Here is a 12,631-nt window from a genome sequence, read left to right as displayed (position 1 = left end):
TTCCTACTTATCGCTTCGTCCGGTCACTGTTTCGCTACCCGGGATTATGGGCGATTTATCCGCTTCAAACGGTGCTCTCGTGTTGTGTTGGTGTTCCGGCATTCACCTAAGGTGCGCTTCCAGTGGGAAAATAGCAGCCGGATTAGCTACAAATAATGTATCGTTAAGCTTCTGTAGCTGTGTATTTTTTATTTATATATTTCTGTACGGGCGCCAGCGCTCTCGAGCGCAACCAGATTACAGTTTGTTTTTGTTCAAACCCACATACACGTGTGCGTGTGTTGATGGAACCAAAAGAATGGTAAATGAAGCCAAAGAAGATTATCGTTTAGCACGGCGCATAAGAGGCGACTAGAACCACTTCTAAAACATCCGAAACCTAACCAGCGAGTCGGCGAGAAGGGGCAGCGAGAACTAATAAAATAGAGGAGAATCTCAGATTCGCGAAGGTCAACGAACGAATTCGCGAAACGGTTCTACATCGGTTTCCGTCCCAAACGTGCTCGCGCAAAGTGTGTGCTTTCTAGGGCGGGCAATTTTGATCATTTTCATTATAAACCTGCAGGAAATCATTGTTATGCAACCTGCATGTTTTAGTAACTTACTTAAAGTGTGTGAATGGGCACGTGATAATTGTCATGTGCATTTGAAACATGTTTAAGATGCAGTTAATCATCAAAAGAAAGGAATAAAATCCATTGATTGGTCAATTACTAATGCCCGCCTTTTGTATGAAACTAATGTTATCGAACTACGCTTGAGAGAAGGGGTTGTGGTGAAGCAGTATCGTCACATCCATGTATTAGCTCTCGGTTGAGTGAATGCATGGACTTGAAATAAATGACAGGTTTGACACGACGACCGTACCCGTACGACAATATACGCTCGGAACAGTTGGCCCGGTCGGTCTCTGGGAGCAGCTTCTCTGCCGTGAACATAGGAGATTTTTCCCCCGTCCACACCTCCCCGACCCAGCCATTTTCCCTCGCTTCGATTGAATAACATTTGCGCCATTTGTGCTACTGCCATCTTGGAAGACGACGTTTGCGGGGCCAACCCTTTCCGTTTCGGGCTGAATCCGAACCCCATCCCCACTGGTTTGGCCGATGATGACGACGTTGGTGGGGTGTTAAAACCCATTCCCACCAACACCACACGGCCAAGGGGGGCAGAGGCAGGGCGAGCAGCCAAAGCCGCCGTTGTCGTCATCTGACAGAAAGACATTGGAAGCGGTCAATGAACTTCTAAGCGCGAGTTGCTGCCGCTTCGAACGGCGGCCATGTCCAACCGAGCCAGTGTCGGTGGTGCTCGCGGGAGAGGGAGGGATAATCACCAATCACTTGCAGGGGGTAGTACTACTACAGCATGCCCATTACTCGCCCCCTGTAACTAGTAACCCGCCCGTGCGCACTGGTGCTGGCCGGGTTGGCCCACCCGGTTTCCATTTTTGCTCGATAGAAGGGATGGAGCGGAGGAAAGATATAATACAAATAGTAAAAAAAATACACACACAGATCAAACGTCAAACACAAAACGCCTCCGGGTTTGGTGCCTCGGAGGCTGAGCTCACTTTGACAGCTCTTTGGTAAGGTGGCACACACTTGTGCGTTGGCTATCCGCTCAGCTGGCACACCATAGACGCACAAATACCAACTGCACTCGCACATGTTGTAGTGCACTACATCCGCCGTCCCTTTGGCCACTTTATGCGCGGATCAATGAGTCCATCGCGGGGCTAAGGTATGAGTAATCCTATGCGCAGGTCACTCCCTTTACCTTCACCAACGTCCACCATGATTGTCGGCAATCAACGAACACACTTTCTATCTTTCACTATCAGAACCTGCATTGGTTGGACGGAATTTCATTACCCTTATTTTGCGATAAAATTAAGTCGTACGCCGTATCGTATGAGGCTCATTTACGACCCATTAAACGGTCCTAGGTGTCAATTATACTAAGCGTCTTGTCAAATGTATGTTGCCTAACCACACCTGAGAGGTACACCTATTTATCGACTTTTCATGCTAATTTTAATCCATCGGTCAACAGCATAATAAAAAGTATAAATCTATAAGAAAGAAACTAATTGACGAGAAAATATAAGAAAGAACGTATACTGCAAAATAATTTTGTAGCAAAACGAAGTTAACAAAATATCCAATTTTATACTTCATTGAATGAAATGTCCATGATGATAGAGTTCAGAATTGGGATATTCAACAAGCAAACGGCATGGTTGACATAAAAGCAACAAAAACCGGTCTCGAGACCCCCTTCTGGCCGGAAGAGTGTTACCCCGATGGCGTTACCATTCGATCGGAGATTGAGATCGCGCTTCAAAAGCCTGGTTCGCGCTGTGTCTGCATGCAGCAGCAGCATCGCAGCTACAAATACCTTAGCTTTTCCCATTGCAGATACCATAGGCCGCGATAGGCCGGTCGAACGAACCGAGATCGCATTCGGAACACTCGCAAAGCCCGTGTCCTGACGATTGGTCGTCTAAATATGATTTCCTCCTTTCGAAAAGTGGCGCGGAAAGTGGAGGAGAGGCTCTCGGTGTCTGATGTGAAGTAAATGCCATTCGGATCGCTCGAGCGAGAGGTGATTATGGAAGGGAAGTTCAACTATTTCTCACAAGTTGGATGGCAAAGAGTGAAGAAGGAAATGGTGACATGATTCGGAATGCAATATCGACGTTCGCTACGAATGAAGTACAGTGAAAAGCAGCAGCATTCACTTTCGAAAAATAGACAAAATTAAACTATTGTGCATGTTCTCGAGTAAAAAAAAAGAAATAACAAACATTTTACCAAAACAAATGAAAATTTCCACTACCAAAATCCGTCACAATTCAGTGAAAGAGTGCCGAGGAGAGTAAGTAGAAACATGTATGCGACATTTGAATGGAAAACAGCAGACAGATATGTACATCGGGCACCGGAAGCAGAATGAGATCATAAATGAAATATCTAAATTAAATTTCACATCGTGTCAAACCCGGGACTCGGGACGGGAGGCACAACACTTCCGTGACCATCTGGAAATGCGGCAATCTGTCCGCACATGGAAAACGTTACGAAGCATGTGTCAGCAATACAGCGCGACATCGCCAACTCGTCTCGGAGTTTACTTGTTTCATTTTTTGTGTGTTGATTCCCGCCCGAGGGAAAAGCAGGATGGATTTTTCTCATCAGTTCGCTCATTTAATTTATAGAGCCCTTCATTGTTCGCAAACACAACTTTGCCTCTAACCATGGTTTTGAATCAACATTTTCGGCTGTGTTTTACGTTTTATTTGAATGAGTTTTCCAAAAGTTATCTTTAGCATAAATTGGAAAACTAAATCCATTTAATTCTTGTTTTTTTTGTGAGGAAAACAGTGTACGAAGGATAAAGGATTTTTTTGTGATGGGACATTTCGAAATTTACCTAATTACAAGGAGCAAAAAAAAACGAACTGGTGCATGCTTCTCTTATCTTTGAAATTGAATCATTGGTAATGAGTAACGTAATGAATGACCGTACAATTTTATCTCTTCTTTTTCATACCGGTTAGATCCCTCATACTTCTCATGAATATAAAAACAAAACTTCAACGATTTCAATCCGCGCATTGACTGTTACTTATACGTAAATGTAATCATAATTCACATGCTACTTGCATTCTGTTAACATCTTCGGTGTAATTAATGACTATTTGCTCTCCTCGGCATCCCGGTTCGTCTGACAGCGAAAAAGCGCCTCTGCAACTCACCTGCGACAAAGAAAAAAGGGGAGGAAAAGAAAAGAAAAACCAGTTTTTGGTTAGCATATTTTAATATTCACACACCCGGGCAGACAGCTAGACTGCTACGAGAAGCATTCCATTTCACATGCAGGGAATCGATACCGCACCCCTCCCTCCCCACTCCTCCCACATACACACATACCTCATTACATAACCCCACCCCATATCGTGACGTGCGAGATGGGGCCGGTGAAGTTTACTATTTTGCATCTGATTAATGTTAAAATTAATCATCCAAACACTGCAACGCCATCGAGATGAGTTTGCATTTGAATTAGATGTTGAACAAATTATTCTTCCCTCTCTCTGGGGTGTGTGTGTGACAACAAACCGTTGATTGCAGGTTTCGACTGCCCATTTTTTTTTTTGCTAACTTCTTGCTCAGTTCACCCGTCACGATTGGAATATTCATCGCGTTTATCTACCGTCGCCGCCGTTTATGGCCGTGCACGTGATTGATTGCATTTCGCTAATGTGCGAGATTGCGTCTTCCGTTTTCGTCGCGCTCTTAAATTTACACATTCGGCGAGAATATTAATGATCGGGGATACTTTGTTTGCAAAAGTTAGCATTGGAACGACTGAGCGTCGAACTCCGGCGGATAACTTTCAATTGGGCGATCGATTTCGAGCTGACGGTGTCGCCCACGATGACAATTTTAGATTCTCACCTTCGATTCGCTCGGCTCGGGCGGGCGGCGGGCTCACAAACGCATATATACATACTTTGGCTGGCGCCAAACGACGCCATCATCATTAGCCGCGAAACCGCACCACACCAGAGAGGAGGTTTGATTTAGTCAAGGCCGCAACACGAACACACTCATAATAGGCGCGCGCGGAAAGGCAAAGAGTAGCGAGCACGATGTGGAAAAGTGGAAGAAACGTCAAAGGCTTGTTCTAAGCCCAGAGTCACCCCAATGTGATAGACGGATCTACTAATAACGTGCGTTGGTGGGCGAGAGATAGAGGAAGAGAGTGCCGAGGAAGCCAGAAAGGGTGGCGGGCGGGGGGGAGTATAGGTGGTGAAATAGTTTTATACGCCTCGTAGCGCCAGCCGGGTGGCGCTGTCCGTCGGGTGACACACTACACCATAGGACCAGCGCCAAAGGGGTGACAGTGGAGCGGAAACGAGGCGTCTCTAATGGCCTCCGGAGCAACCCGAGGCGAGAAACGGGTAGGGGTGGGTGAAGATCGGTGGAAAATTTTATAGATTATCCATTATAATGCGATGGCGGAGTGCCATTTGAATATTAGTTTTCTCATTTTTCGAAAGGTAGCACCGAAAATGGACCGAAAGATGGATGCTGGGGGAGGCGAGGCGAGGACGTTAAGCCGATAAAGTGGAGGAGGTCCCATCGGGGGCAAAATTTTGACTGCCCGGATAAGCGATTTTGGAACGGTGGTCCAAAATGGACCCGTGAAGGTGTGATTGTGAGACACCCACGGATCTGGCGTGGGTGCCCGAAGCACAGCTTATTTATGGAGAGTGTTTAGAAAATGATCCAGTGCACCAAACGGAGGGGATGAACATCAAAAGGTCAACCAACTTAAGATTTTACATAAAACGTTGCATAACAGATAAGAGTCTGTTTCATTTAATCTAATTTTGTTAGTGGCTTGATTAGTAGAATTATTTTCCCTAACGAATTACATAAACAGGCTTAAATTTAAGCTTTATAAAAGGATCAAATTTAACTGAAAAAAATATCCAAGTACCAAAAGACAATATTTTTTTATTATTACTCTTTTGTCCCTCACGCTGTATGCACCGTACCCTTAGTTTCAAAAAACGTGCTCGGCTGCTGTCAAAATGTGTTCCTATCGCGGTCGAACTTTTCAGATCGTTCGGTCGCGGTCCCTTTGGATGCGTCACTTTGAACTCAGGCCGAATCTCGAGCGTCCGCGTCGAGAGATGCTGCGTGACGAGCGATAAGGAAGCGGCCAAAGATGACAGTGCTTTCGGGGACCGGTCTTCCCGTTCCGCGATCTGTCATCGTCAAAATGGGTCCCCTGATAAAACCACGCGCCCCGGGAAAACCCCACCGACAGCGAGCTGTCAGCGAGGGTATCATTGTTGAAGGCGTCCACAACGCGATGGCATTTCCGTTGCGAAAATATTTTATTCAACTGCTTAACGAACCCCCCAAACGAGGCGGGAGGACACGGACAGTACGGGACATACATAATTGATCCCCGTCCCAGCAGTCCGGGCCGTGACGAAATGTTTGCAATCTCGATCGAAAATGACATTTCGTGCAAAATGAAAAATTTTCGGGAGGAGGAGGGAAAAAAAGTTGCGAAGCGACCAGAAACGCAATTTGTTTGATCTTTATTATATTTCGTAACTCACCTCTCGCCAGTTGAAACAATTACCATAATTAACACCCGCACACAGCACGGGCAGCAAAGTGCTAATTGTGAGAGTGTTGGTTTATGTTTTCACACCGTCTTAGGCAAGGACGGCGTGTGCCGGCGGCAAAAGAAAGTCACAACCAGCGGATCTTTCTCGCTCTTAAAAAACAAGGGAGGAAGAAAAAACTGTCGGCTCAATCGCGGGGGTGGTGGTGGTAGAGAAGATCAACAATTAACTTCAATTTTCCACCACTTTCGTACGCCAACGGTAAAGGGTTTCCTTTCAACCAATAATGCACATACGCGACGACCTGCAGCCACAATCGCGGACGGGTGAAGTCACGAGGAGTCAAGGTGCGCCATGTCTTACGCAACGTGACTCAAATAAACACGCACACCACAGCACGGTCACATACAGCCCCCCTTCGCCTCAATGGCTCCAAAAACGCCACACCACGCGATCGAGACTCACAATCTCGACGGTAAACCCGCAGTCGGAGTCGGCGAAAGACGGTGAAAAATGTGGGTCAGCCGTGCGGGTGGGTGCGGTGCGGCCGTGGGGGGAGGGTCATGAGACGGCCATGCTGAGCGCATAAAACCACCACTAATGCCAGCCCGGCCGGACTAATTGGCAGTTGCGGCCACAGCACCATTTTGTGATGGCAGAGTTAAAATATTAATTTGTCAAACGCTACCGTGCAGCGGCGCGTCGATGCACGACTGAACACACCGACGTACTGCTTTATTTGGTTTTCTAAACCATTCGCTGCTCGTGAAACCAAAGAGAACGAAACGAAGGCTGGGATGGAGTGGTTAGGAGATAAACCTTTTAGGCAAACATATTTCAGGGAGGATGGATATGTTGGATGAACACATTTTCTTGCACAAAGGTAACTAAATTTCATTAAACACAGACAATGAACCGTTCCTGTGTTGGAGGAAACCACAACACTCTCCGCTAAACGCCATCAGTAAGCCTGCGGAACCAGAAGAACCGAAGTGGCGTCCAACAAAAGCCAAGAAGGCAGCCAGAAGATCAAAGACTTTGTGGTAAATGGTACGTTTCCGAAACTTCCGATGCAAATTAGATCCCTTTCGACCGTCATCGTTTGGCAGCTCTACCACACCGTTCTGGAGCTCCCCATCCTTCGAACCAAACCGGGTTAGCGGTTCTCGTCGAGTGCGTCGAAGTGGCTGCACCTTGCAGCCCTCTGCATATTGTTTGGGTTGTGCGGTTTTCCACTGTGTTATTACTGGCGGTGGTTTTGCTGGTTAAGGGCTTCATCCGCCACCCAGTGACTAATGGCTGCTCTGATGACGGCCATACACAGTTGTATTTTTCCCCAAAGAACCGAGAAAATCTGGCCACCAGCTATCTGGTATTCGCATGGTAAGGACCCCAAACTGGCGAGGGTGAAGCCTGAAAGCTGATAGGATCTACAAAGTAGTCATCTGTCCTAGCAATTTGAATTCTAGGTAAAAAGAAATAGGAACTAATTTGACAAGAAGCTTTGACATACAAAAAAAAATAAAAATAAATAAACACCTCAGCCGAAATGGAATGTTTAATTTGTGGTAAAATAAGATCATTATTAAATTTCCAATGTTAAGCTCTTGCAAGTTCTCAATTCAGCTATAAATTTTATTGCACACATAATGAGGAAGTTACTTTTAATTGCTATACCTAGCAGTTTCTACAGTTCTCCAGCGATCGGTTGCAATTCTACAAGATATTCTTATTGTCATTCGTGATTCTTTGTTAAATCTCCAACGAACCATGTAAGCATTTTGATAGCTGCAATTAATTCTTGCGTTCATTTCCATTACCCTTTTTTTGAAGGTAACATTGTACGCTTCTCGCTTGTTGTAAATGCTTTTTAGATCATACGAACATAAAACTGGCCCATTAAATGCGGCGCAAATCATCACTGGAAGCGGATCGGGGGAGGGATAAAGAATCAGCCTCCCCGCGAGGCAATAAAGTCCCGGTTGTCCCGAGGATCATAAAAAAATAATCTTCGAAAGTCATACCGAGTGAGCAAAAAAAACACTTCGAGTATGATGCCACAAATAAGCTTATGTCAGGCACGGTTCGCGCTTCGTTAGCTGTAATTTCCCCTATTTGTACCTCCATCTTTTTATAAGTGGTGGTGTGGGGGTTTTTCTCGCCTCGTGTACGAATATGACTCACATTAGTTGATGGTTGTTATAAACCTTTAAAACCATGTTTTAAAATTAAAATGAATTAACATTAAAAATGGCAAATATCGTTAACGCTCACGTTGGTCGAACAAGAGAAAAACCACAATCCCCTGGAACGAAACCATCACCACCAAAATGATACTTCGATACGAAACCACGTAAAACCTGCCTTGATTGGTGCGCCGATGCGAAAGATTAGGACCGTTTCCTGGTGGTTACGGGTTTACGTTCGTCAATTTTATGTCATTTTGAATATATTTATACTCACATATATATCCGATGGCTATAAAACGCAAAACTGCTGCCGATAGCTTGCAACGATCGTCGGGCGGCAAGGTGCATTTTTATGACGACAAAATCTTCGCCACTTTTTTACGATGGTGGGCCACAATTTTACGACCCTGGGCCAGAGAATTCGGAAGCGGCTGGAGAGGGGGCGCGAAACAGCGCGATTGGGATGGAATGAGGAGGAAACATGTGTGACCTGGGAAGTGCTTCGGTGGGTTAGAAATAATCTAATGCTAGCGGTATAATTGAGACATTCGAACATATTAATCACCTCTTTGTGCTCATTTGCCATCACGAGTAGCTGGCGAAACAAAAAAGGACATTAATCTGATGGGGCGATTGTAAAAAAGCGAAGTAAACAAGCGTACATTTGAAGCACTTGGCAAACGAAACGAGCAGTGCCTAATGACATCTTTCAATTGACAAAAATTAAAGTCAATCTTGCGTTATATAACTGCACCTTTGACGAGCGCCGTAAATGAAAACAAACAGCTCATTAAACCGCGCTCAGCTCGTATTATTCCACCACGCACAACCACCAGGACATATCGAGGCTAATTTTGTGGGCTAGATCTGTTGTTTACTTTTTTTCTTTCTGCTTCTCGACGCATCTCATCTGTTTTGCAGCTTCCTCCCGAGCGGGCGAACAGTACATACCAAACCGCAGATCAATGTTTCATCAGTGGTGAGCAAAAAAAAATGTCTAATAAAAAGAACACGTACAGCAAATTATCTCACGCGTACGACTATTATTTGTTGCCATGAGGGTCGCCGCGACGTGGCACGAATTTGAGACGCGCGTTTTCAGCGCCGGATTCTGCGATACTGCCACTCACAAGCACCACTACTGGTGGCACGAGCATCAACCGCCGCTGGGTCAAGTGTCAGACGGATGGATTGCATGGGGGGCGAGGCTGGTTGTGCGGTGGGGGGGGATCGCTGTAGGACCGTGCTTGTTTTTTTCTTCTTCCTACGAAGGTTAAACATGACAAGTGTGGATCGTAACGCGTCTGAAACACGAAACGCACACCGGGAGGGAATGCTGCTTGATTGATTTCAGATGATGATATTTGTTCTTTTTGACACACGGTTTTAAAACATTAGCAGGTTTGCTGGGTCATAAAAAAAGATACCAAGTCATTCTCACACCCCTCCGTTTGTACGTACAAGTTGACGCGCGAGTGGTTCGCAAGTATACGCGACTTTTGCTATCGTTCAGTTTGTTCCTGCCATTAACTATCCGGTTTTTTATTATCGCTATTCTACGCTCGTTTTCTCACGCCAACCCCGTTTTGCCAAAAGACTTTCATAATTTGACCATTCTTTGCGCTTTGGTTTGGTGCTTCTACCGCACTTGACTTCAGCGTCCCCCCTGATCGCTATGATCCGATCGATGGGTTTTCCGCCAGTAAGTTTTCTTGTTTATGCTCCGCTCGTCGTAGGTTTCTTGCAACTCCCGGTGGGGGGGAATGTCGTCGGTAGGTTTGCCTATAATTCACCGATCGCTACCACTCCGTCGTACGCACGCAGCCCTTTTAGTTTCGACGCGCCCGCCACCCCATCCATCACAACACAACAAACCGGCACACGGAACGCCCGGGCGCCATTTTGAATTAATAATAATCGTTTCAGCTCAAGGTTAATCACTGGGGGGAGGTTTGAGTGGCGAACCGCACCGAAACGGAAGAACAAGCAGAAGAAACAAACGACCACATTGGTCGACAAAAAGTGAAAAAAATACTCCAACAAATCAGCCTCACTGTTGCAAAATGCCAGCCGAAGAACGTCGCCGACGCTTTGGGCTTGTGATCGCGGCGATGCGTGTGTATTTTCTTGTCGTTTTGTTCGCCCGCTTTTCCGTCTTCCGTCATGCTCCCGGTCATCGGTCCACGCGGTCCACTGTTGTCGCTGTTCGCGAGCATGTTTGTGTCTGTGCCTGTATGCAAATCATCCGTATTGTCCGATCTGCTGATACAACGCGACCAAGCGAGAGAGCGGGGGTGCACTATGGGACCAACGGTGGACAGTTTCGTGGCCTAACAAGTTAAGATTAGAGATGGAGTAAGAAAAAACATAAGAATCGATTATGCTGCAAGAACCTAATCGTGAAATGTATTGTTTGAAAATTTAAAAATATTTCAAATTGTGTCCAACATATGGCTCCCATAATAACGAGCCCATAATTTTAGATATGACCGGAAGTTTCATCATCGTGTCATATGGATCGCATTTTTTGCGTTCTATTTTTTGCCCGCCACATTGCTCATTAGTAGTTAACTATCGTTTACGGGCGTTGTGCGAAGGCACAACTTACAAAACCGCGGCCCATCGTGACGTGTCCCGTCAGTATCCTACCCACGGCGCGTCACTCACCCTTCGTGCGATGCTGGTTCTCTCGCTGAGGCTTCTCCATATTTTTTCCAGCAAAATACCAGCAGAAAAAATAAAAAAAAACATCAACAAGAAGACCAGCTAATCGCGCAACCTTGGACTGAACGTGTCGTCGTCGTCGCGCTCTGCCGCGGTCAGATCTCGCAACGCCACATTACGTACACATTTGTTTGGTGATCATCGTGTTTTTTATTTCCCCTTTTTTTATTTCAATACTGGCGTTGTTTTTATTTTTCCCTGTCTTCTTGTTCATATTAAAACCAACCCGAAAGCGATCGCGTCCGGGGCCAGAATCGCGAAAGGCAAACGCGCTCCTTTACCAACCCGCAGCCACCAGATCCTCCCCACCCCGGGTGGGGGTGAGGTGGGGGGGAAAACGGAACACAAAAAGGTGCCAAAGCGAATCAGTGTCGGTATATATTTATAACGATCATAAGCGTCGTATGCACACCCCTATACAATGCCCACCCCTTTCGCTATTCTCCCTCCCTCCCCCTTCAACCGATCATTCCGTGGTGGAGGATCGAAAATCCGCTTCGATTTTCAAGACGATCAATTTCAGTGCGCATTTGCATACGCGGCCTTTGTCCCAATGGTGTTTGTCAGTATCAATTAAATCCACTCGCGGACGCGGACGGGAGGACACCGAGACAGAGAGAGACATCAATCGTCCGCTCGTTGGCCCTCGGACCGGGGGCGGAGGGAAGGGATTTTTAATTTTCCATTTGACCGGTGGCATGTTGAAATTTATTGCTTTGGCAATTAAACTGAGCAAACCTCCGGACGGGGGCGAGCAAACAACTTGTTTCGGAACATTGGGGCGGATTAAATAAAAACGAGCAACAATCATATTCGGTGATCGATTGAGGGAAGTAAAATTTTGATTAGTTTCGGACCGCAATAATGTGGCGTAAAGACGGGTCGGAGAAAAAGAAATAACACATGTTACAAAATTAACCAGGCAAATAAACACGATATGCATGATAAATTTATAGCCACCGCAAGAACGCCAGGGTAGGCGATAAATCAAAATAATTCAACGCGCTCATCCGGCAGGCCTCAACGGGAATCCATCAATTTAAATCTGTCCAGTGAATAATCAACCGGGAAAGATGTGTGTGCAATCGAGCAAATCGTGGAATCTTCTTGCCAGCTGCAGCCGTTTGACACGACATCCACCTCGAAGACGTGCCACCCTGGGGGCTCAGGTGACAGGCGTCTGGGAGAGGAGTGATCGGACCTTCTCGATGAGTGGGAGTGATCGGTCTTGCTGCTGTACATATTGCGCGTTATTACGATAGGAAAAAAAAATACTGACTGTCGAAAGATTCACGAGAACGTTCCAGCAAGCGGGTATTTTGGGAAGGAGGGTGGGGGTAGTTGATCGCGAGAACGCTTCCCTCTTCCACCCTCCAGGCTCCTTCCATCATCCACCACCGCGTTGTTCGAGAAATGGCACTAAAATTGCGCACTTGCTTGTCTTTGTGTGTCACGTGTGCTTGAAGGCGGAGGCGTCATTTTGACCGGTCAACAAATGTCACTCAACTACGGATCGGGGGCGGACCGACGGATGGAAGGGGTCGGGGGCGGCTGGAGACGGGAGTCA

Source organism: Anopheles ziemanni, chromosome 3 (assembly GCF_943734765.1).
Source record: "Anopheles ziemanni chromosome 3, idAnoZiCoDA_A2_x.2, whole genome shotgun sequence".
NCBI classification, from domain to species: domain Eukaryota; kingdom Metazoa; phylum Arthropoda; class Insecta; order Diptera; family Culicidae; genus Anopheles; species Anopheles ziemanni.
This window is presented reverse-complemented; position numbering follows the sequence as displayed.